This window comes from Sciurus carolinensis, chromosome 14 (assembly GCF_902686445.1).
Source record: "Sciurus carolinensis chromosome 14, mSciCar1.2, whole genome shotgun sequence".
NCBI lineage: Eukaryota > Metazoa > Chordata > Mammalia > Rodentia > Sciuridae > Sciurus > Sciurus carolinensis.
This window is the reverse complement of record NC_062226.1, coordinates 59,007,418-59,034,264: the sequence shown is the minus strand read 5'-3', so window position 1 is coordinate 59,034,264 and position 26,847 is coordinate 59,007,418.

Here is a 26,847-nt window from a genome sequence, read left to right as displayed (position 1 = left end):
AGGAGTGAAACCCCCAAACTTTCTGAGATCAACTTTCTAATAATTCATGATGTATTACTAACAATGTAAGTTTTCTGTGGCTTTCTGTTTTATCAAATTACTCTTGCAACCTAGGTTCTAAACTCAATTGCTCCTCTACAGCTACAAGAGGGCATGTGCAGTCAACAGGTAAATGTAACAGATATTAAAACCACAAGATTTTTCTACATCATCTTGTTAAATTTTAGAGTCTTTATATTTTCCTGTTGTCAGGCAAAGTTTTAACTTCTCAATCAAATTTAATCTCAGATTTAGATTTTCTCTCATTTTTATTGGCCTTAAATTATTCATTCTTCATATTGATTTGTGAATGTATTTAAGGGAAAGCTTATGTATTGAGTGTCCTTTACTGGTGCTAAAAGCCTGAAGTATAGTATTTTTTATAACCACTGATGACTTGGTTTTTAGTTTAAAATTTTAAGTAAGCATGGAAGGCAAATATCTTCCCAAAGATAACACTTCCTACAGTACTTCAATTAGTAGGCATATGACTAGAAAAATCCTAGAAATGTTTCCTCAAGATTTCTCATCATACTTCAGGGAACAAATATATGAAGAGAGATCATTTCTTGATTGTATCAGGTGACCAATTTTTGCAGATGATTTCAAAGTTACTAATCAGTTGACTTGGAGTCTTCTGAGTCTCCATATAAATGTCCAGCCCTTATAATACCTTAAGTCATTTGGCTTTGGTGACATTTATGACACCTTATGTAGAAAACACTATAGCCCTCCTGGGCTTCTGACCTAAAGAACTTGTAGAGTAGTAAACTAGGTGTTGTTTATGACACTGTATTTCTATTAATTTATTACTTAGAATAACATAATGATCCACTGATAGGTAAGTATTTATCAAAAACACATTTACAATGTAATATCTGCTTATTACCTCTTGTCCTCATTAATCCCATGGAGGATAGATGCTAAAATGCTAATGGCTTTGAGAATTAGTTTGTAAATTAACATTTCAATCTCCAGATCTTTCTTTTTAAGGTCTATAAGGGTAAATACTGTATCTAATTTCATTATTTGCCTCTCAAGTGCCTAGGGCAATGCTTTATTTTTCAAAATTGCTCAATAATTTATTCAATTATGCTTACTTGAGTATTTAAACCTATTTTATGATTATTCAGTAATATAAGATATAGTTATCAAGTGGTCATATCTACTTCCTACTAGTAATTTAATATATACAAATATTATCCTCAAGTAGACCTCCTAATAGGAATTTAATATATATGAATATTATCCTCAAGTAGAATACAACTCAAAAGCATGATTCATTATTTACCTAATAAATGCTTACTGGGCATCCTTTGGATGTTTCTAATCTTCACACTTTTAAAAATTACCTCATCGAATTATTTTTAGTCGGTTTCATTTTGCTACTGTGACTAAAAGCCCTGACAGAAACTATTTTAGAGGAGAAAACTTTATTTGGGGGCTTGCAGTTTCAGAGGCCTCAGTCCATAGACAGCCAACTGCATTCCTCAAGGCTCAAGATGAGGCAGAACATCATGGCAGAAGAATGTGGTAAAGGGAAACAGCTCAAATGATAATCAGGAAGCAGAGACAGAGAGACTCCACCCACCAAATACAAAATATATACCCCAAAGGCATGCCCCCAATGACCCACATCCTTCAGCTACACCTTACCCACCTTCAGTTACAACTCAATAATCACATTTGGGGGTTAATTCATTGATGGGGTTAAGGACCTCAATCCTTTCTCCTCTAAACCTTGCATTGTTTCTCATGATGAGCTTTTGGGGGACAACTCACATTCATAACATACTTCAAAATAATTATCTGATCAAAAAAAGATAGTATCATTATTTTAATTATAAGAAGTTTGAGCAACTTTTCATTTTGAATCTCCTTTACATTTTTTGAGTACTGACTAGACAATATTTTGTCCATTTTTCAATTTTTTTGTGTGTCTGTAAAATTGGTGAAAACCCTCAAAAAATATATATGGGCAAAAGGAAAAATTTGCCTATATATATCTTGTATACATTCTTTAGCTTTGTTGAATATGGGCTACATAGAAATTTTCAAATATTTTGTAATGCATTTGCACTTCTGCTTTTGTTTTAAGGGTTCCAGCTTTGTATTTTATACATCCTTGATTTTTCTCCTTTTAGCTAGGGGACTCAACTTGAACCTGAAAAATATCGAAGGTGGAGAAAGAAATGATAGTTAAAACAATACTACCTAGAATCACATTAACATCGAACATATACAAATCTGTAGGACATTAAGGCATTTATATAATGAGAAATGTGTCTTCAAGTTTTCTTGACTTCATTTTTGTCTTGGTTTTAAAATTGGAATTCTCCAGAATCAAGTTCCAATCCATACTATTACTAGTAGTGATTTCGTGAAGGATTGTTTCTTTCACTAAGAAAAGTCAAGTTAGTAACAAATACTAAGCAGTTTGTACTCTCTTAATGCAAGTAGTGAAAAATTGAGTTGGGCTTGTCAATTAATAGGATGATAAGGAAAATGTCAGTAAAATAACCTTGCTCTTTGTATGTCATTGTGGGATCGTCAAAGCACAAGCATACTCTAGTCCCTGATGGGAGAGGACACCAAAAAGAGTCCAAGTAAGAAAACAAGTGTTAGCAGAGTTTTCATTTTCCAGAACAACCTTGATGGAGAGAATATTTAGGGATTTAAGTAGTATTTTGAAGTCTTATTTTTTTCTAACTATAGTAAACCATGTTTGACATGAAATATAATACCAGTAAATTCTGGTAAATGAGAGTATAAAAGGGGAAATATTAAACTCCATCAAGTAAAGGATCTATTGGTCTCATTGAAAATTTGGCCTTCCTGGAATCAAATCTAGGAAAGCACAACAAGTCTTATGATGATTTTACATGCTGCAATTTGAGTTCTCTGGATCACCTATGTGTCAGAAGCAATGAGTATCATTGAAATGAGAAATCTTCAGGGGTGTGAGATCAGCATTTGCATAAGCTGTTCTGGTCAGCAAGAGAATGATAGGGAACGCTCATTCTAGCAGTGTTTGTAAGACCAGAAGACAACTGCAGCCTTTCTATGCACAGCCTCATTGACACCCTGAGCCACTCTCAGGAGAACAGCCAAAGTAAATCAATGCAGGATAAAGCAGATGCAGAGTAAGTTAATAACAATGATGAATGTAGGAAACGGAACACAACATAAGATAACATGCTGTAATGACTGAGGTGAAAAAAAGTCAGCAAAGCAGCATTCACAGCCCTAGAGCTAATCATGATCATATTGGGCTAAGGTTAATAGACATTTACATTATAATTTTTTTTTTTTTAATGAGAGGTTAGTACTTGTAAATATTAAGCAATTATTTTCTGACTTTCTCTCTTCTTACTGGCTTTTCTTTCAAATATGTTCGTATATTCTCCAAGATATTCATTGTCACCAGGGGTAGGTGAGCAGTGAAAAGCACTTGAGTCTGAAAGCCTTAGTCTACATTACTCAGCATAAAACAGAAACAGAAATGAAAACTGGACACAAGATGTGGCTCAAGCATGACCCTCAAGAGCCCTTAGGTCAAGACATGCTATCTCTACGCTTCCATGAACCAAGAATATAGCGCAGAGAGGAGCCACGAGAGCCAGTATGGACTGATGCTGATTAAAATACAGACATGCCTGCATATATATTTTCAAGTATCTTCTTCTGCCCTAATATCCCACCAATAACCTGTGTCCAGTTCCAAGTAAAAGGGATTTGTAGAATTGCTATATTGGCTAAGACAATTTTTTTACTACCTAAAATAATGGGGGTTCAAAACAAATGTAGACAAGTTATAGAAAAACATTTAAATATTTTAATTTTTGCCATACTGGGTTTGCAGTCTTGGAGGAAATGAACACTGTTTAAACATAAAACAAGCTGAAGAATCCCTCTAGTCATTTGGGAAGAATCATCGTGAGACAAAGAAGCATGTGCAGTGGGACAGGGGAAAGGAAGAAAAGGACTGAGATTCTAGTTCACCCATTAGCGTCCAGAAGATTGTATTGGTCACATTATGAGGATAGATTAACCATCAAAGAAGAATGTGCATTAATATCCTCACAGTAATTAGTTATATATGGAACTAATTAGTTATATTTGCACCTGTTATTTTTCTGGCAATTCCTCAAATACTGCACAAATGATCCTGGTTTGATATTCTCAAATGATTTTATTTCAGTTTATTCCATCTTTATTCAAAAAACATATACTGAAAATCAAATACTGTGTGAGTCACTGAACAAGTCTTCTCTCATAGGACTTACAGTCTACACTGGAGTCACAGAAGGTGAATACTTGCATGATAAAGAATACCCTTCAGTCATGTTAAGTGTTAAGAAAACACAAAGTTAACAAGCAGACAAATAAGAAGAGGATCTACCACTCCTGGAGGTTAGAAGAACTTGATGGTTACGGTGAATTTTTATGTCCCTTATGATGATGACATTTAAATTGAAATCTTGAAGGGCAGATCATTATCCAATGAGTGAAACTGAAAAGAGAAAAGTATTGGAAGTAGAAAGATCTGCATATATTTTATGACTCAATTTAAATGTATTTTATTAATTATAAAGCCAATATATTGGAAAGAGATATTCATGACTGGCATTCTAGCCAGATCTAGTTGATAGAGAGAATAGTCTATAAGATACTTCAGTTTGCATAAATATCCATCTGTATTTCTTAATAGGAACTAATTATGTAATTAAATTCTTTTCTACAAGTTTAAAATGTTAAATATATTATACGACTGGCTTATACAAATACCAGTATACCTTGGAACTTCATTCTGGGAAAAGAGAGTGTTATTTCAGAAAAACAATTTGAATAAAATGCTTTTTCAAATTAATCAAACAATTTATTTTAGACATCACTATGTATTCACTTAAAAGAAAAAGTCAGAAATTAAAATTGAATTATTTAGCCTTAAATTTATACTTATACCATCAAATGTTTCAGAATAATAAAAGCACATTGGTTATAATATGTGTTTTCACTTAGAAGATAGGAATTAATTAAAATCAGTGCTGAAATCAATGAAATTGAAACAAAAGAAACAATTGAAAAATTGACAAAACAAAAAGTTGGTTCTTTGAAAAAAATAATTAAAATTAATAAACCCTTAGCTACTCTAATAAAGAGAAAGAGAGAGAAAACACAGATTACTAAATTTGTGATGAAAAATATCACAATGGACATTACTGAAATATACAAGATAATTAGGAATTATTTTGAAAATTTATACTTTGATAATATAGAAAATCTTGATGACATCAACAAATTTCTAGAGACATATGTTCTACCCAAACTGAATAAGGAGTACATATACATTTTAAACAGATCAATTGCAAACAATAGAACAGAAGTAACATCAAAAGCCTACCAACCAAGAATAGCCCAGGACAAGATGGATTCTCAGCTGAGTTCTACAACACGTCAAACAAGCATTAACACCAATATTACTCAAATTATTCCACAAAACAGAAAAGGAGGGAATCCTTCCAAACTCATTTTGTGAGACTAGTATCACCCTGATACCAAAATCAGACAAAGACACATCAAGGAAAGAAAACTTCAGACCAATATCCCTGATGAACATAGATGCCAAAATTCTCAGTGAAATTCTGGCAGATCACACACAAAAACATATTAAAATGATAATGCACCACGATCAAGTGAGACTTATTACAGGGATGCAAGTTTGGTTCAACATACAGAAATCAATAAATGTAATTCATCACATCAATAGACTTAAAGACAAGAATCATATGACCATCTCAATAATTCCAGAGAAAACATTTCACATAATACACTACCCCTTCATGTTCAAAACAATAGTAAAAACAGAGAATGTAGGAAAATACCTCAACATTGTAAAAGTTATCTATGCTAAACCAAGACCAACATTATTCTAAATGCAGAAAAATTGAAAGCATTTTCTCTAAAAACTGGAAAAAGACAAGGATTCCCTCTATCACCACTTCTATTCAACTTCAACACAGTCCTAGAAACTTTAGTCAGACCAATTAGAGAGACAAAAGAAATTAAAGGGATATGAAAAGGAAAAGAATAACTCAACCTAGCACTATTTGCCAATGACATGATTCTATATTTAGAAGACCCAAACAATTCCACAAGAAAACTTCTAGAACTAATAAATGAATTCAGCAAACTAACAAAATGTAAAATCAACACCCATAAAATCAAACGTGTTCCTATACAATAGTGATGAATTCACTGAAAGAGAAATTAGGAAAACTACCTCATTCACAGTAGCCTCAAAAAAATAAAATATTTGGGAATCAATCTAACAAAAGAGGTAAAAGATCTCTACAATGAAAACTACAGAACACTAAATAAAGAAATTGAAGAAGACCTTAGAAGATGGAAAGACCCCCTATGTTCTTGGATAGGCAGAATTAATATTGTCAACATGCCCATACTACCAAAATCCTTTTACAGATTTAATGCAATTCCTATTAAAATCTCAATGACACTCTTCAGAGATATGGAAAAAGCAATTATGAAATTTATTTGGAAAAATAAGAAACCTAGCATAATAACCAAAGCAATCCTTAACAAGAAGAGTGAAGCAGGAGGCATCACAATACCAGATTTTAAACTATACTACAGAACCATAGTAACCAAAACAGTATGATAATAGCACCAAAACAGACAAATGGTACAAAATAGAAGACACAGAGACAAACCCACATAAATACAGTTATTTCATACTAGACAAAGGTGCCAAAATCCTTTATTGGAGAAAAATATTGCCTCTTTAACAAATGGAAATCCATATGTAGCAAAAGAAACTAAACCCTTATTTCACACCCTGTATGACACACAACTCAAAGTAGATCAAAAACTTAGTCATTAGAACAGAGACCCTGCACGAAATAGAATCATAAGTAGGCCCAAATCTTTGCCATGTAGGCTTAGGAACACTTCCTTAACAGGACTCCTGAATTGCAAGAAGTAAAATCAAAAATCAATAAATGGGATGGATTCAAACTAAAAAGCTTCTTCTCAGCAAAGCAAACAATCAATAGCATGAAGAGAGAGCCTGCAGAATGGGAGAAAATCTTTACCATATGCACCTCAGATAAGCATTAATCCACAGGATATATAAAGAGCTCAAAAAAGTTAACACCAAAAAAACCAAATAACCCAATCAATAATGGACAAAGGAACTGAACAGACACTTTCAAGAAGAAGAAATACAATTGATAAACAAATACATGAAAAAATGTTCAACATCTCTAACAATTAGAGAAATGCAAATCAAAACTAAGATTTCATCTCACTCCAGTCAGAATGGCAATTTTCAAGAATACAAGTAACAATGAATGTTGGCAAGGATGTGGGGGAAAAAGATACACTCATGCATTGCTGGTAGGACTGCAGATTAGTGTAACCACTCTGGAAAGCAGTATGGAGATTCCTCAGAAAACTTGGAATGGAACCACCATTTGACTCAGCAGTCCCACTCCTCCGTTTATACCCAGAGGACTTAAAATCCACATATTACATTTACACAGCCACATTAATGTCTTTGGCAGCTGAATTCACAATAGCTAAACTAGGGAACCAACCTACATGCCTTTCAAGAGATGGATGGTTAAAGAAAATGTGGAATATATACACAATGGAATATTACTCAGCCATAAAGAAAAATGAAATTATGACACTTGCCAGTAAATGTTTGGAACTGGAGAATATCATGCTAGAAGAAATAAGTCAATTCCTAAAAAACAAAGGCCAAATGTTTTCTCTGATATGCTGATGCTAATTCATAATGAGGGAGTAGGGGAAAATAGAGGTACTTTGGATTAAGAAGAGGGGAGTGAAGGGAAGGAGGTGCTTTAGAGGTAGGAAGTGTAATTGAATTCATTGGACATTATTACCTTGTGTACATATATAATTACACAACTGATGTGATTCTATACCATGTTCAACCAGAAAAATGAGAAGTTATACTCCATTTATACATGTGTGAAATTGCATTCTACTGTCATATACAACTCAAACAAATAAAAAAAATCTTAAAAACATATATTACTCTAAAAGAATCAACTAAATATTTTGAAATTCCAATGTTCTGAGAGACCCCATTACTCTTTTCCTTAGGTAGATTAACATTAATTTTGAGGTGTGTTGAAAATTTTACACATTTGTTAATGATGGTAATTTTTCTGAGATAAGAAATTCTTTCTCAATGTTCAACTCTAACCAATATCATCTTCCAGCTGGTTGGTCAATATTCTCATCATTTCTATTTTTTTTAATTTGAAAGGAGTTTGTGCACAAGAAAATAATACCATTTTACAAAAACTAAAGCAAAGACACTAAAATGTAAATTTTCTCATGTATGTCACTAGAATGCTTACTGTAAAAGTAGAAAACCAAGCTCAGATTGTATAAAAGTTTTTCTAATGGTCTTGACTTAATATTTTACTTTTAAAATCCACAGATATCGGTGAAAGTTTTGTGACTCAAAGGTACTTGTTACATACATGTACTAGGCCTTAATTGAGAATAGGTACTATTAACATATGGGAAAAAATCCACAGGGTTTTATGATTTTTATTTACTCAAACATCTAATAGTATGTATGTGTACTGCTTATCAGGGCTTGCATTAATAAAAAAAAAAAAAGTCAGAAAATCAGAAAAAATATTTCTAACTTCCCTTTTATTTAGTTGTGGGCTTTCAGATGTATGTAAAATCTGATTCTTTGAAGTTGGGGATATATAAGCACGTTGAGTAAAAGAAAATCTCCAAGCTGTACACATTTGATCTTACCAACCATGCGATAGGTCATGTATTAGGTAATGTTAACAGTGTTCAGAGGTGAAAGATTGAATTTGCATAGCTGTAACCTTATTGGTAGATTTGATTAATAAATTGTATAGACTACTGGATGGTGGGGTGAGGCTGGATGAAGTAAGTCACTGAGGGCCTGCCCTTGGGGATTGTATCTTGAAACTGACTCCCCCCACCCCTTCTCTTTACTTCCTGGCTTCTTAACTTCTCTGTCTCTTCTCTCCTCTCCTCCCTTCCCTTTTCTTTCCTCTCTCCTTCCTGGCTGCCATGAATTAACTAAGTAGTAGCTTTCCTCTGCCACTTCCTTTGGCCATGATGTTTCTACCTTGGAGCCTGTCAACCACAAACTGAATCTCTGAAACCATGAGCCAAAATAAGATTTTCTTTCTCTAAGTTGCTCTTGTCAGCTGTTTTGTTCACAGTGACACAACCCTGACTAACACACTGAAGCTATTTAAAAGCTGTGTTAGGATGTGAATATCATTTGTTTGAAAATGGCACTCAGAAAGTGTATGTAGTCCAAGATTCAGAGACTTACACCCCAGATTCACTTTTGACCTTATCACTATATGACTTTGGCAAAGTAATTTTGTACTAGATTGACTTTAATTTTGAGTATTAAAAATGATCAAAATTCAAAGTTATTAAGGATAGCTTGATGATTAGGAGTTTTATATGGATTTTGGAAATATTGCAACTTCAAGGTAGGTTCTATTTCCAAGTAGCAGAAAGTACTAAGTAAAAAAATTCTGAATATAATTGAAAATTTTTCGAATTTCAATGTCAATAGCATACTCTTCCTATAAAAGGTATGCAATTTTGACATTATAGATAACTATTCACAGTATAATTCTAAAAAGTATATTACTAAATATTTCATAATTCTTGTTCCTGTTTACTTGACAACAACTTAAACAAGTGGAATTTTAAAACTGTTTATATAATCTACAGATTCATAATGACAGTTTTCTATTTTATAATGTTCCAGAATTTTTCTAAATATTCTTAAAAATAATTACATCTCCAATTAGATTTCTGATGTTACCTGCCCCAATCTTATTCTTTTCCAGTATTATTCCTTGTTTGTCACTCTTCACCCTAATCACACAATCTTTTATTAAAGTTCCTGTGAACTAGTACTAAAAATAAAAAATATTTGAAATTTCTAAAATTACTAATATTGCAGTACCAAATAATTTGACAATGCATGCATGGAAACTAAATTTATAACAGAAGCCAAAACTTATTTCACACATTGAAAGAAAAAGAAACTCTTTCAATCAATCATATCTTCAATAGGACAGGGGTTCAAAATTGAATTGCATGCATATAGAAAGTAATAATGCATATACTATACATAGGGTATTTTGTTTTTGAATAGGATGAGATTCAATCCCAGTACCTGGTTTAATGTAATAAAAGTTGCTAAAAGATACAAAAATTACAAAGAAAAACTGAATATCTGTATTACCAGTCTGTAAATGACATAAATTATTCTCTTAAAATATATTAAAATATTAATGTTTTGAATAAAAGTTCACTCTAAAAAAATCAATGAATAATTATCAAATTAAATTTAAAACTGCCTGAAAATAAGGCAAATATCTTCAAAGATCAGTTTAGCAAAAAGTACGAAAGTACTTGTAAAACAGTACCAAAGTAAATCTAAGAAGACTCGTAAATACATAGAAGCATATATCATGCTGATAAATTTGAAAATTTGTTATTTAGATGTCAATCCTTCTCATACTAAATTTTATGTTCATGAAAATAATACTATCAGTATACATTTGAAGAAAATTACAAATTATTTTTAAAACATATGAAAATGCAAAACATCTACATAAAAAAATATTGGAATAGAAAAATGTTGCAAAACCAACACTTATTAGAATGTTCCTGTGAACAAGAGAGTGTGGTGTTTCTAGAAAAATAACCAAGTTATTCCATGAGATATAATAAACTGCCCATAACAGCTGCCTATATGCAATGTTTTTTTTTCCAAAGATTATTTTAACCAAATGTCCTCTAATAACTAGGTAGTCAGAATAAAATTAGTTTTCATCCATATCTCATACCATATGTAAAAATTAATTTAAGATGGATCATAAACACATAAGTAAATACTAATACTATAAAGTTTAGCAAAAGTAGTATGACAAATTCCAGTCCGTGTAGGCGAGATTTCTTTAACTATGAAAATACAAGCTCTACTCAGAAATCACTACCCATAAAATTGAAGTTAATAAAACAGAGTTCAGCATAACTAAAGTCTTCTGCTTGTCAGAAGATGTCTTAAAAAAGTAAAACTAATAAGTAAGCCACTGAGTTAAATAAATACATCTGATTAATAACATGTATATAGAATACAGAAACACAAAGCATTTCTTCAATTCACTAATAAAGAGTCAACTTTATTAAAAATCCTCTTTGCAAAGGAAAACATATTTATGGTTAATAAACCCATGAAAATGTATTCAGCTATAAAAATACAAATAAAAATTTAAATAAGATACTACTTTATATCCAAGAAATGCTAAATTTAAAAAGACTTTCAATACCAATTGTCTGTAAGGATATGAAACAACCAAAATTCTCACACATGCTTATGAACATGTAAAATGATATAAACTTTTGAAGATCAGAATCTTTTTTTTGTAAAATTAAAGAAACTTCTATTTTGTGGCTCAGAAATTCTACATTTGTATTATAAATTATGTGAGTCCTTTCAGTAATTTTATCGATAATAGTTCTGAACTGTAAAAAAGCAAAATTTTTATGAGAAAAAATGCAAAACAAACCATGATGTATCTGTAGAATATTGCTTATAAATAGATACGGCTCAATAACTGGAAACAAATAAGAAGCCCACTACTAACCCAACACCAGCAGTGAAATTCAAACTGGTTCTAAACTCAAACACAGAAGCATACTATACTCTGATTTCACTTATAAAAAAATTCTAACAAAAGAAAAACTTATACACATTGAATGATACCAGAATAGTAATTCCCTCTTGGGATTAAATGGAAAGGAGGATTACAGGATTTTCTGAAAGGTAGTTTCACAAGTGGATGTATTTGTCACAACCCAGATTTGTGCATTCAGCTTTAACTAATTAAAACCTCAATATAAACATGACAAAAAATAAACATTGCAAATTAAAACAGGTTAAATGAAATCTCACATACATGATGCTGAATTCATTCTCTACAGATCTAATTAATGGGTTGTATTTATTTACCACAAAGATATTTTATTTTTGGAATTAGATTTGGAAAGACAGAAAGAAGTGCCTTTAAATTTTTTCACTAGCACTTAAAATCTAAATAGAAAACTATAGACTGAGCAAAGAGTCCCTCATTTCTGATCTGGCTCTTTTCTGTTCAATTGTAATTTAAATGGAAACTTCTTGTTTTATGACTCCCCCCTTCTACCATTTCTTACTCTAGTTTGGTGGATGACAATATGCTCAGATTCATGGTACTGTTTTCTTCCTGACTTGAAAGGTATTCACCTGAAGGGTATTCAGGACTTTTTCATGATAACATAATTTTAAATATACATTTTAAACACAAATACCATTTGCAATCAAGCATCAAGTAGATTATTCTACTGATAGGGCTTTTGTTCCATAGTAAGACTTTAGGAATAATTATGCTTCCTTGCCTTAACATAGAAACTTTCCCTATAGAACGGAGAAGTGAAGAAAGTCATGAAAGCAGGTTGGAAGGACAGCATTAAACCCTCTTCTATTGTATGTACTTCTAGCATCTCAGGAACACCTCTTAAGAGAGCAAGGTGTTTTAGGTGGCAAGTTGGCCCTCAGCAAATGGTGTAGTCAGTTTCATAGTCTTTGCCACCTCTTTTCCTCAGACTGAATTTTATTGGACTCTCCTGACATCTTACCTTTCCTGGACAGTCTGTTGTTGCTTTGTAACAGGGATTGAATCCAGAGGCACTTAATTACTGAGCCACATCCCCAGCACTCTTTATTTTTTTCTTTTGAGACAGGTTCTTGCTTTGTTGCTTAGGGCCTCACTAAATTGCTGAGACTGATTTTGAACTTGCTATCCTCCTGATTCAGCCTACTGGTCTGCTGAGATTACAGGCATGCGCCAATGGTTACTTTTCCTTGCCCCTGTGTTAGCTAATAATTGAGAAGATGGCTGAAGTCTCAGGTGTTAGCTGGCAAAGTTTAATGGATTCACCCCCGTGGTGAATCAGGGACTTTCTGTTCATTTTGTTTCCAAGACTTAGCACTGTACTGTTTCCTTTATTCAGAACACTTATTAAGTCTATTTCAATTCTTGAAAAAATGGCCACATTTATATCTGATATATCTGTTCCCAGTAGTCTGATTCTTCCTGCACCGACCATTGATCAGCACCATTCAAATTAAAACAGTGGGAACAACATCGCAAAAGGCAGAAGATAAGGCTTCCGTATATCCCTCCTCCTACAGACGCAGCAAGCATACACCAACATGCAGATCCCTTCTTTCAAAGAGATTCTTTCACAATCCAGTTGAAAGACCCCTACATATTGGATGACTGAGAAAATTCCCACATTAAAGTGGGGAGGGAATATGCAGGAACACTCCGGCTTGCTTTTGGTTTTTATTTGCATAACATATCTTTTTCCATCCTTTCAGTCTCTGTGTGTCTTTACTGGTACAGTGAGTTTCTTCTAAGTTCCACATTTTTGAGTTCTTTTTCTTTTAAATCTATTTAGCAAGTTCATGTCTTTTAATTGTGTGATTTAACTACATTCATATTTGAAGTCAAAGATAAGTGAAGACTATTTTGGTAACTATCTTTTGTTTATTTTCAATATTCTTTGCTCTTTTGGTCACATGGTTTGGTGACTTGTATCAATATTGATTGATTCTCTTCTATTTCTCTTTTGTATATCTGCTCTTCTATTTGGTTGTATTTTTTCAAGTTTTCATAATGGTAGTTATCTTTTGCTTATGGATTTAGGACTCCCAAAGTATCATTTTAAGGTTGATCTGGTAGTAATTAAATCTCTGTTTTTTGCTTATTTGGGGAAGTTTTTTGGTTTGTTTTATTTTATTTTTATATTTGAGGGCTGGACATTAAACTCAGGACTTCACGCACAGTGGGCAAACACTCTGCCACTGAACCAAAACCCGAGCTGGTTTGGAATATTTTTATTTCTTCTTCGTTTCTGAAGTATCACATCTCTGGGTTGAATACTCTTGGTTTGCTTTTTTCTTCTTCTTCTTTCTGAACTTATATTATTCTGTTTCCACCTGGTTTGAAACATTCCACTATGAATTCTGCTGCTAGTATAATAACATGTTCCTAAATGTGACTTAACACTTGTCTCTTGGTTTTGGAATTCTTTGTCTTGTACTTTTGAGAGTTTAAGTAATATGGTGTGGTGAATATATTCCTGCTCATGTCTATTTGGGGTTCTATGAACCTGGATATCCATATCTTTCCAAGATCAGGGAATTTGGAAATATTGTTTCATTGAATAGATATCATATAATTTTTCCTCCTCTATGTCTTCAGGGAACCCCTAAATTTGTGTGTCTACTTATTTAATGATGTCTCATATCTCAGATACAGTTATTCTCTTTTTAAAAAAATAAATATTTTAGTTTTTTTAAAATTTTGCCTGACTGGGATATTGCAAAAGACTTGTCTTCAAGTTTAGATACTGTTTCTTCTTCTTGATTTAGTCTGTCAAGGCTTTTAACTGTAATTTTTATTTGACATATTGAGTTCTTTATTTCTAATATTTCTGTTGGTACTTTTTTATCATCTTTCTGAATTTCTCAATCACATTATGAATTATGTGTTGTTGAAACTCATTCAACTTCTTTGTAATAATGTTTTGAATTAATCACAAGGCATTTCATAACTATCTTTTTGGGGGAGGGTCTGCTGATAAAGAGTGATTTTGTTCTTTTGGAGGTGTTATGTTACCATATTCTTGTGTCTGTATGTTAACATTTTTACGTCTGGTGGATTAGATGTCTCTAATGTCTCTAACACTTTTGTATGGTGGTTTTCAGAGTAACAACTTTCTCCTGAAGAAGTATCTTAGGATATCAGTTTAGAAATTTATGTTTGTCTACTATTTGGTGCTAGTCAAGAGCTGTAGTCCCTATATGTTCTCTGACTGCAATTGACGTCTTAGGGAGTGATTTAGGAGGAGTGCAGCTAGAGACCCAATTCTCCAGGAGTCACCCAGGGGAGGGGTTACTTTAGTTGCTCATACAATTGTGTCATACAGCAGTGGGGGGACTGAAGGGCCCACTGAACAACTTCTCTGGCAATCACTGTAGAGAAATGAAAGACATGGTGTAAGGAGGATGTCTCCTTAGAATCATCAGACAGTGTGATGCCTGTGCTTTTGGACCAATAGACAGTGTGAGGATGTTGGTATTATGGCAGCATGGTTTCATGCCCATGTGGCACTGAGCTCTGGTGTTTGAGGGAAAACAATGGAAATTTCTTATCTGAAGCAAAGCTGTGGTAAAGAGTCCAGGTAGCTACCCTAACTGGGCTCCAACCCTGGGATGACTGTAGACTCTCAGAATTACCATTATCTGTAGTGATGGTGCCCACTAGGACTCTGTCATTGCAGACTCCATCTGCAGTGGCCAAATTGTCAGTGACCTGGTTGTCAGCGTGGTTTATTCCACTCTCCTTGCCACCATGCTGAGTCTCTGCTTAAAGTATTTCTCTCTCTCTGTTACTGGGTTCCAGTATTTTCCCTCTGTCACTAATTTCAACATAAAGCTATTTATATTTTTGTTCTCATTCTTCTTTGTGGAAAAGGGGATAAGTTATATGTTTTTGGCCACCTTTGAGAAGTAATTTTTATTCTCAATGAGAGAATAAAATCACCAAAGGGAGTTTGTGAACTATCAAAAACTTTGAGGAATATGCAGGTTTAAGAAGTTGGAGGTAGGAATGATGATAGAAGAGATTAAGGAGTATTCAGAAAAGTGGAGTGACAACTGGCATCATATACTTCATCAAAAATATTGAGGATGAAAATTTAAATCTAATATTAATAGTGGCATGAATATGTGTCAGACCTTGTATTAACTGCCTTAGGTAGCTAATCTCATATGAAGTTCATAACACCTCTATAAAATAGCAGCATTAGCCACAAGAAGTAATGAGACTCTGCTTAAGTAAATTACCTAAAGGCATGTGTCCAGAAATTGGCAAATTTAGAATTTGAATTTCAGACTTTTGTGAATGTGGTGTAGGTACTGAACTACATCATTATCTATGATGACTCTGAGAATGAGAACGGATGGGTCCAGAGGTAACTAAACAGTTATCTTTGAAAGAGCAGCTGAGAATATTCATCAGAACAGAAGCTTAATTATCATGGCCCACCGCCCGCGGAGGCAATGATCACACGTACACCGTTCTTGGTCACAGGAACAAAAGACCCTTTATTGAGGAAGTATCTAGATTATATAGAGAACATAAGACTATCAGAGTCAGTCTGAGATATTAGCCTATCAAGGGTCAGTCACTAGGCAGTTACAAAGATCGCCTCATATACAGCAGCCAATCACAGTTACTTCCTGAAACTTGTTTAAGAGTGCAGACGTGTCTGGCAAGCTGCCAGGTGCCATCTTAGAAATCAGGCCAGGGTGCGGCTCTGGGGCCCTCAGAGCCCGCCCCTGACACTTAATGATAAAAAGTTTGAGATGTGAATGAGCCGTAGACAGTGTAGGTGATGAGAAATCCAGCACCAAAATAGATGGCTTATTTTAATGGATTAACAGAGTAGAATAAATAATACATATCAAATATCCCCCCCCCTCATGATTAAGGAAACTAAAAAAATCACTGTGTGTTACAGAATCATTTTACATTTGTGGTATAAGTGGTTCTGTGCATCATTGACTCATAAATGAAAGCTGACACAATTGAATTGCAATTTATGTTCATTGATGCATTACTAGGAAATGACCTAAATTAGATAGCCCTTGTTAAAACTAATTAGATACATGACATTAAAGAAAGTGAAATGCTAAAATACATGCAGAAATCAAAAGGATTTACATTAACCTTGTAGAAAATAATACTCGTATTGTTTAAGTAGTATAGTTATTCGTAAACTTCAACTTTATTGCTTCCTGGCACACAAACATAATTTACAAAAATCTGAGAATATACACATATTCTTTTTTTCATGTTTTTCATATTTGGTACTGGGGATTTAACCTAGAGGTACTCTACCACTGAGATATATCACCAATCCTTTATTTATTCATTTTTTAATTTTAAGACAACTTTCACTGAATTGTAGAGACTAACCTCAAAATTGTATCCTTCTGCTTTAGCCATCTGAGTCAATGGGATTACAGGAATGTGCCACCATGACTGGTTATACTCATATATTCTTAAAAAGATGCCTTATAGAATGCTTTGGAAATTAAAATGTAAAAGCTAGAGCCTTGGTTTTATTTTTCTTCTTCCAGGGCATTAGTAATTTTATAGCAAAATGTGATAATTATAGTAACTTTCCCGCATGTCTTACTGAGATCTGCCATTTGGGCACTTATGAGAGCATTTGTATAACTGATATTTTGATAGGAGATTCTAATTAATTTAACAATATTATTTCAATATCAAAAGAACTAAAGGTATTAGAATATGAGATGGGACATGAGTGTGTTTTGCAACATTACAATTGATTAACTCATAAAGATGGAAGGAAATTTGTTATTGTATTTATGACTTAATTTTTCTAATGGACAGAAATACTTTTTCATGCTGGGCTAGCTGGCATTTAATTAAAGAACACAATCCTCTACTCTAATACATTGAAATAAATTTTAACAGAGTTAATACACATATCTCAAGAATGAATTCTTATCAGGGAAAACATTTGGCCTTTGGGTTTTAGGGATTGGTTTATTTCAATTAGCATGATATTCTCCAATTCCATCCATTTAACTGCAAATGTTATAATATTATTCTTCTTTATGGCTGAATAATATTCCATTGTTGAAGGGCATCTAGGTTGGTTCCACAATCTAGCTATTGTGAATTGAGCTGCTATAAACATTGATGCGGCTGCGTTATTGTAACATGCTAATTTTAAGTCTTTTGGGTATAAACTGAGGAGTGGGATAACTGGGTCAAAAAGTGGGTGTCGGGGTCTTAAGCCCTCTTGCTCTTCTTGACCAGCGACAAGGGAAGGGGACACTCCCCAACAAGGTCAGATCTGGATAGATAGGGACGACTGAGCGCCCACTTCCAGCCCCCCAGGCGGAGGACAATCAGATGCGTCAGGGAGACCTGTCACAGCAGGAACTCATTTATTGAGGAAATCACACAGCTTTTATGTAGGGGCTAGGCAGGAACCAATCAGTTTAAAGGTCAGCAAGGTATAGGAAGTTCACGCAGGCGAGAGTCCCATTGGACTATATGGCGAGCACGAGCTGATCACATTCGCAGAACTGTTGTTAACCAATCCCTGACGGTGGTCCGATTTATCGTCATTAACTGTTGAAACCGCCTTTGAGGCCTTGATCTTGCTCACTTGCCAGGGAGTAAGGAGTCAGCCTGAGTTAGTTAATGTGTCATTAGTCCCAACACAAGTGGGTTCATTTCAAGTTTTCTGAGGATTCTCCACACTGCTTTCCAGAGTGGTTGCACCAATTTGTAACTCCACCAGCAAAGTAAAGGTGTGCCTTTTTCCCTACGTCCATGCCAACATCTATTATTGTTTGTGTTCATGATAATAGCCATTCTAATTGGAGTAAGATGAAATCTTAGAGTTGTTTTAATTTGCATTTCTATAACTACTAGAGATGTTGAACACTTTTTCATATATTTATTAATCACCTGTATATCTTCTTCTGTAAAGTGTCTGTCCAGTTCCTTGGCCCATTTATTGATTGGATTCTTTGTGCTTTTGGTGTAAAGTTTTGTAAGTTCTTTTTAAATTTTGGAGATTAGTGCTCTATCTGAAGTGCATGTGGTAAAGATTTTCTGATATATATAATGCAGGTGGGGCGGTGGGGAGTGAGAGAAGAATGGGGGAACTTTAGATAACATAGAGGGAAATGAGAGGAGAGGGAGGTATGAAAAATTATGGAATGAGACAGACATCATCACCCTATGTACATGTATATTACACAAATGGTATGAATCTATATCATACACAACCATAGAAACAAAATGATGTATCCCATTTGTGTACAATGAATCAAAATATAGTCTGTAAAATTTAAAAAAAAATTTTTAAAAGACTGAGAATAAAAAATAGTAAATGAAAAAAAAAAGAATGCATTCTTCTATAGACAAACACATGGAACACATTGTTTGTCAATGGGTAGGGTACTGGGAAAGGTACACACCCTCAGATACTCACTTTTCCTTTGTGTATATATACTCATGTGACCAAGTTATGAACAATGAAATGAGAGCAAAATAAATTACGCACTCACTTTAGGTCTCCCTTTACCCACAGAAAAATGTTTCTTTGGGTGTTGCCTTACTCTCCTCCTCCTCCTCCTTCTTCTCATTTGCAGTCACCCAATTCTTACCATGGTGAAGAACATAGCCATTTTGGGGAGAGCAGAACAATAGTTTGGAGAAAACATGCCCTGTATGACCTCATCAAATAGTGCTTCCTTTGTTAGCCTAGATTTGTCATACAGTTATAGAAGGGAAAGAAATAAATATAAATCTTATTTAAGGCACTGCATTGTTCTCAATTGGCTCAGAATTGCAAGGAAAGGGGAGTGAAATGCATTTGCTTTGCCAATTCCAACACTACAGATGACATCCACATGCAAAACTGAAAGTATGCACCACTACCTACCACCAAGAAAGCATAGTTAGGAAGTGTTGTTAGCTGTGAGAACTGAATAATCTTTTTGGAAAGGATAAAAATGGTTAAATAAAAAATTTAAATCCTCCAATTTCCCCTTCTTAATATATACAAGTTAGGCAAAGAATTCCTCTCCATGTGCTTTAAATACTCTTTCTCCAACCTGATTCCATAGGCAGCCACTGTTAGCAGTTTGCATCTCCCTTTTCCAACTCATAAAAATACACAAATGCTCTATGTATACACATATATACTAGGGTACATATGTTACATAATGGAATCATATGAGTCATAATAGTCATTATCTTAATTTTTCATTTATAAAAATATCAGTAAAGAAATATAGATTCATCTCATTTTTTTTTTTTTGAAGTGCTGCCTGGTATTTTAGTTTTTCCTCTACTATAATGTAGTCATTCGTAATGGCCAATTAAATTTTGTCGATATTTTTTCATTACAATGTGTTTTAATGAATGATATGTAGATGTGTAAATAGATATGTTTTTATTACTGATGTTACTATTTCTATTGCTGGAATCCTAGAAGTATTATTATTCTGCATAAAGGAAGCAAAATTCTTTGTAAATTTTTCCCTACAAAATGTTTGTACCACAAATAATATAATCTCCTCCTTATACTCTCATCATCAAATATTATGTCCTTATATTCAGCATATGATTAAAAATAGTTCTTCAGTAGGGCCAGAACAGATACAAAAATAATAAGTACAAAGTTCTCAGGAAAACAGGCACATTCAGTCAGATGACATAAAGTGGAGTAATTGGAACTAACAGTGCATATCATTATAGATATGTGTATGATATATATTTAATTTTTTATATTGTGGACAAAAATGTATTTCCTTTGTAACCTTTAAAATGTATTTAGCCTAGATTTTCTTTTTGTTATATTATTCCCTCTAGAAGCATCAGATGGTGCAATCTGAATTTACACCATCACAGTAATTGAAATATGATTATATCTGAATTGCTTTAACAATTACCAAGGCTTGAATTAAATTATTTTCATTAACATGAGAAGGAGGGACAATCCTAAAAATAAACAATATATTCCCTGTTGTTCAGGGCACTGAACCAATTTCTACATAGTATGGAGGACATTGCACTAACTCTTAAAGATTTCTGTTTAAAATTCTGTAGAATAAAAATTAACATGGAATGAAGAAATTGACTTTCGCTGAAAATAAATTTATGTTTCTTTGATTTATTTTTATTTTTTTCTATTTTCCTTTAGCCTTTTTTTTTTTTCTGTGTGTGTGTGAGTGCATAAGCTAAGAGGCTCTTTTAAAAAGGGTTAAAAAAGAAATGAGTGAAAAATGAGATCTAGTAAAGTGCTATAAAGTCAATGGGGCTTTAGAAGATGACACTTACCAAACCTGATATTCCCAGGGTCTGACTTACTAAAGTGGGAATACCTAGATGGAGAAGAGGCTACTGAAAACATGCAATAGAAATGAAATACACAGTGTATCACCACAGAAATTAGACCAATAATAAATATCCCATGAAATGCAGTTTTGTCACTCATACATCAAATGCCTTCATAACTAGTGCAAGTTCTTTAAAGGGAATAGAAGCAAATCCCTAATTCAGAGTGTTGTTCAATTTAAAAATTTATAAGTTCCTATGCTTCCTCACACAAAAGTAATACGGTGCAAAACAACACGAAATTACCATTCCACCCTCATGCTATGCCTGAGGAGTACATTACTGGTAGGAAGACAGGTTTCAAATGATATCAGAGAAATGTATAGAGCAAATGTGCATGCAATATTTCCAGTTGTGCTTGTTTAATTAGACGCCAGCAACAGCCGCAAACAATAGTAAAATACGCATGGAAAAAGAGTGTTAATGAGATTCAAACAAATTGGATATCACTGTTGGACTGCAGATAAAAGAACAGCCCCAGTATATCTGCATTTTAATCAGCCTGATCACAGTTTTGATGAATGTGCCAAAGGGATTGTTCTTTGCTCTGTTTTCACAGTGAGTGAAAGGCAACAAAAGGAGCAGTTTTGATTTTCACACTTCCTGACAGATGAGTCATGTGGGATTAATATTGGGATTCATTAAAGCTAGAATACTAAGGATCATAGATTACTTGATATATACATTCCCATTTTATAAATGTGATACTTGGGAGACTCGTTGTCTAATCTACTCATTTTGGCAATTGGGTAGACCTGAGGATGCAAACATGATATGAATAAATGTATTTGCACACATAAACACAAATAGCACAATGCATGCCACTTTTACCAGGAAAATATTCTGAACCACACCAACACAAAAACATTCATTTTGTTATCATTAAATATAAGCTAGAACTTTCAAATACAGCTATTCCCATTATGTAACCATGTATTATCCAAGTCTCTAGAATTACAATTATTAAGCAGAAAAATATTTTATTAGGCATGTATTTATTTATGACCCAACTACTTAAAATCAGTCTTCAATTAAATACCATTTACCATAGACTATATTCCAGCTGAGAAATATCTGTCAGTTTTTTCTATTGAATATTAGGTATGCAGAATATATGGAATTTAATTACAAAGTTATTAGAAAATGAAAGAAAATTTAAGTTACGATCTTGAAAAAATGCAGGAATTCACTAAGTTGAGAAAATTGTTAGAGAACTGCCCAAGTCATCTATAAGTCATTAACAAAAGAATCTTTCTGGCAATTAGGAAGGAACTCCTGCCTGGCCCACTTTCATTCACATGGAGTTCCTTACTCTTTCTGAAACACCCTAAACTTTCTTGACTCAGGGTATTCACACCTGCTATTTTCTCTGCCTGGAATTCTCCATCATAGCTCCTTCCATAGCTGGTTTGTTGTTATCTTCCTCACCTGAAGTCAGGTGTTGCCTCAGCAGAGGCCTAGATATCCTACATAAATTACTCTGTCCTACTGTATCACTACACTAGGTAAATTTCTTCTGAGAACTCATGGCTAGCAGAAATTATCTCACTTATCTGCTCATCAATTGATTATTTATTCACCTACACCTGAATGTAAGCTGCACATGCTAGGAATAAAAGCCACAGCAACAGAGGTAAATAATGCCCTTGGTAGACTCTTTAGAAAACCCAAAACATAAGAAAAATTTGTAAACCTGGACATAAGTCATCTGAAAATTTAGAAAAAACAATAAGCCAAGAAAGACAAAAAATGAGTAACACTAAACAAATATCTTAAGAGTCATGGTACAACATGAGTCTAACATAGATGAAGCAGTGTGAATGTTACTGTTCCTCTAAAACACATAGTTAAAATCCTGTCCTCCAAGGTGAAAGTATTAGAAAAAGGGAACTTTAAGAGATGAATAGGTCATGATGGTTTTGTTCTCATGACTGGAATTAGTACTTTTATGAAAAAAGTCCCAAGAGAACTAGCTGGTCTTTCCCATCTTCCTTGTGGGTCATAGGAAAAAAATGACCTAGGAAGTCCACTCTCATGGGACACTGAATCTGCTGGAAACTTGATCTCATGCCTCATAGCCTTCAGAATTGTGATAACTTTTTTTTATTGTTTGTAAACCTAACCCAAATAAACTAAGACAATAGACAAAAAGTGGGAGAGACCACAGCAGAAAAAAAAATACTTGAAGAAATAATGGTCACATAATATTCCAAATTTGTAATAGGCATTAAAGCAAGAATTCTAAAAGCTAGAACACCAAAAACTGTAAAAATCAAAATATACACATACATATAAACATACACACACTTCTGCAGACACACACGCTTATGTGTACCATAACCAAATAGTTAATTTTAAGTCTTTTAGAAAAGAAAAGCAGATACATTATGTATGTAGAAACAGATTTGATGAGATGCAAATTTTTCATCAAAAACCATGAAAGGCAGAAAACACAGGAGCATTTTTAAATAAAGAAAAACAAACAAGAACCAAAAGAAATTAACAACCCAGAATCCTGTACACAGAGAAAGTTGCAAAAAAATTTCAAAATAAACAAGAAAAAATTATCACACCAAAACATAAAAGCAAACCGAGGAAATTCATTTCTAGTTTGTTAGTTTTCTTTCACTTTGCAGCAAGTTATCACAAGGTTGCTTAAAATAACATAATTTTGTTTTCTCAGTTTCCATGAGTCAGTAGTTTAGGATGGCTTGAATAAATGAGTACATATGCAGGACATATATATTGTGTGTATCTATACATATACATCTGCACATATGTGCACAGATATTTTGGTGCCAAGATTAATAAAAATGCATTTTATTACCTTACCCAGAGAATTCTTTTTTCCAAGTTTACCTTTTTTTATATTGTGAGTGCATAGCAGTGAAGACAATGATTCTAGTACAGTTTAGATCAAGGTTTAATTTAAACCAAGATGGTGGCAGTTTTATATATTAATGCTTTTGCATTTTTAGTTCAATTTCAACATAGCAAAATTGTGAAACAATGCTTGATATTGTCATAAGAAAAATGTTGAACTTTCAGTACCTCTGAAAAGATTTCAGTACCTCTATAGATCTATAGACCATACTTTAAGAACCACTATTTGATTTTATGAATACTTTACATCTGAGCAGGGATCCTCTGGAGAAATAATTTTCTGAAATTTCCCTTTCTGTTTCTAAATTAAACCCTGATAGACAGAGTGACCATATATCTTTGTTTTCCTGGGATTTAACTTGTTCATTTACATTAATTCACCATTTTTAGAGGACACTTTTTCTTAAAAATGCCCTAGGTTAGAAAATGTATTATATACTTATCATCTATGTATGATAGACACTACTTATGTGAATATAAACACGGTATATAACACATATTCTGCAAAATACATACTAGACTGTCCCCCATAAAAATGTGTTTATTCCCAAGTAAAAATTTTTGTTGGATTAGACCAGACCATGCCCATGCATTCCAACTTAGACCTCAGGTCACTATATGGTTGCTGCATAACTATCAGAGTCTGAAAACGTATGTGTGTATCATCTATCCTTGGGACATCAAATATATTTTACAGATAAATGTTTTTAAATATATAACTTTTCATTTTAAAGTTATGCTTCCATTTCTATAATTGTCAAAGAAAAAATAATAGCAAGTAAGTCATGACTTGTCATTGACTGTAAGCAAAATCCCACTTTCAGAAATGTTAAAAACTGAATAAATATTTGCAGAGGAAAATGAGAGGGAGGAGGGGGTGGGGGTATGAAAAATGGTGGAATGAGACAGACATCATTACCCTATGTACATGTATGATTACACAAATGGTATGAATCTACATCCATAGAAACAAAAAGATGTACCTCATTTGTGTACAATGAATCAAAATACAGTCTGTAAAATTAAAAAAATAATTGAATTAAAAAATTAATGAAATGTAGTAGGAATGTAATATTATTGTTCTTCATTAAATAAAATGATGTTATTGAAGACCAAGATTATTTGCTCTTTATGTGCACCCTTATATTTATGCTGAATATGCTGTGTTGGCTTTAGTGTATCAGCTGTGCTGTGTACGACAGCGTAGTAAATTCCATGATATAGTTATTTAGCAAGTTAGGCAGCTTTGCAGTGGATCTTTCAAACATTTACCATTTTTAGGTTCTATGTTTCTAATTTTTAAATAGTTTTTGTAGGGGGCGATCCAAGATGGCGGCCTAGAGGGAGACTGCACCCCCTGTGGCTCCAGAACCCAGGAGTTAAGAAGGGGAGGCATAGAGAGACTCGGACTGAAATAGAGCCACGGGTGAGTCTGCCCACTGGGTAAAGCTCGGCCCGGGGGGCAGGCCCAGATAGAGGTGGCTTATCGGAGCCGGGCAGGGCAGCTAGACTCATCCACAGGCAGCCCTGCGCACTCCGGCGGTGGGCCCCGCCCACACAGCCAGCTTCTCCAGGTTCTCGGAATGGAACTGGCCCGCTAGTGAGAGCCTTTCTGACCAGAACAAGCTCCGAGTCCCGGAGCCAGTGCAGCTCAGCGTATTCTGGCACGCAAGCAGATTCAGGGTCCAGACAGGGCAGCCAGAGACTTCCCCAAGTAGTCTGGACCCCTGCGGTGGGAGTTGCCGTTCAAGGCTAGCCTCTCGGAGCTGACTGCCCAGTGAGAGACTTTCTACATAGAACCAGCCACAAGCCCCCGAACCAACGGAGAGCCTCGATCCGCAAACAGCCTCTGGGATCAGGGCAGGGCAGCCAGACACCTCTTCAGGCGGCTCTGCCCACTCCGGCTGCAGGCTCTCTTCTCGGGACGATCCAAGATGGCGGCCTAGAGGGAGACTGCACCCCCTGTCGCTCCAGAACCCAGGAGTTAAGAAAGGGAGGCATTGAGAGACTCGGACTGAAATAGAGCCACGGGTGAGTCTGCCCACTGGGTAAAGCTCGGCCCGGGGGGCAGGCCCAGATAGAGGTGGCTTATTGGAGCCGGGCAGGGCAGCTAGAGTCTTCCCAAGGTAGCCTTCCACACTCCGGCAGTGAGCTCCTCCCACACGGCCAGCTGCACGGTGCAGGCCCACAGTGAGAGCATTTCAGCACAGAGCCAGTTCCAAATCGTGGAACCAGTAGGGGGCTAGGGGCAGTTTTCTTCGGATACGCTGCTTTATCAGATTCCTCCAAGACATCAGGCTACTGAAGGCTGGGAGGTGATACACTGGAAATCTACCGGGACACTATAAGCCAATAGCGGAAAACTGCAATATCTCAGGGTCCCACTGACAACTGACCAATATGAGAAAACAAGGGAAGAAAATGTCCCAAACAAACCTAGATACTACATCAATAAAACCCAATGACAGCACAGCAGAAGAAATGTCAGAAAGGGAGTTCAGAATGTACGTAATTAAAACGATCAGGGAAGCAAATGAGGAGATGAAAGAGCAAATACAGGCATTGAAGGAGGAGATGAAAGAGCAAATGCAGGCATTAAATGATCGCACCAATCAACAGTTAAAAGACCAAATACGGGAAGCAAGAGATCATTTCAATAAAGAGTTAGAGATACTGAAAAAAAACCAAACTGAAATACTTGAAATGAAGGAAACAATAAACCAAGTTAAAAACTCCATAGAAAGCATAACCAATAGAATGGAGCACCTGGAAGACAGAACCT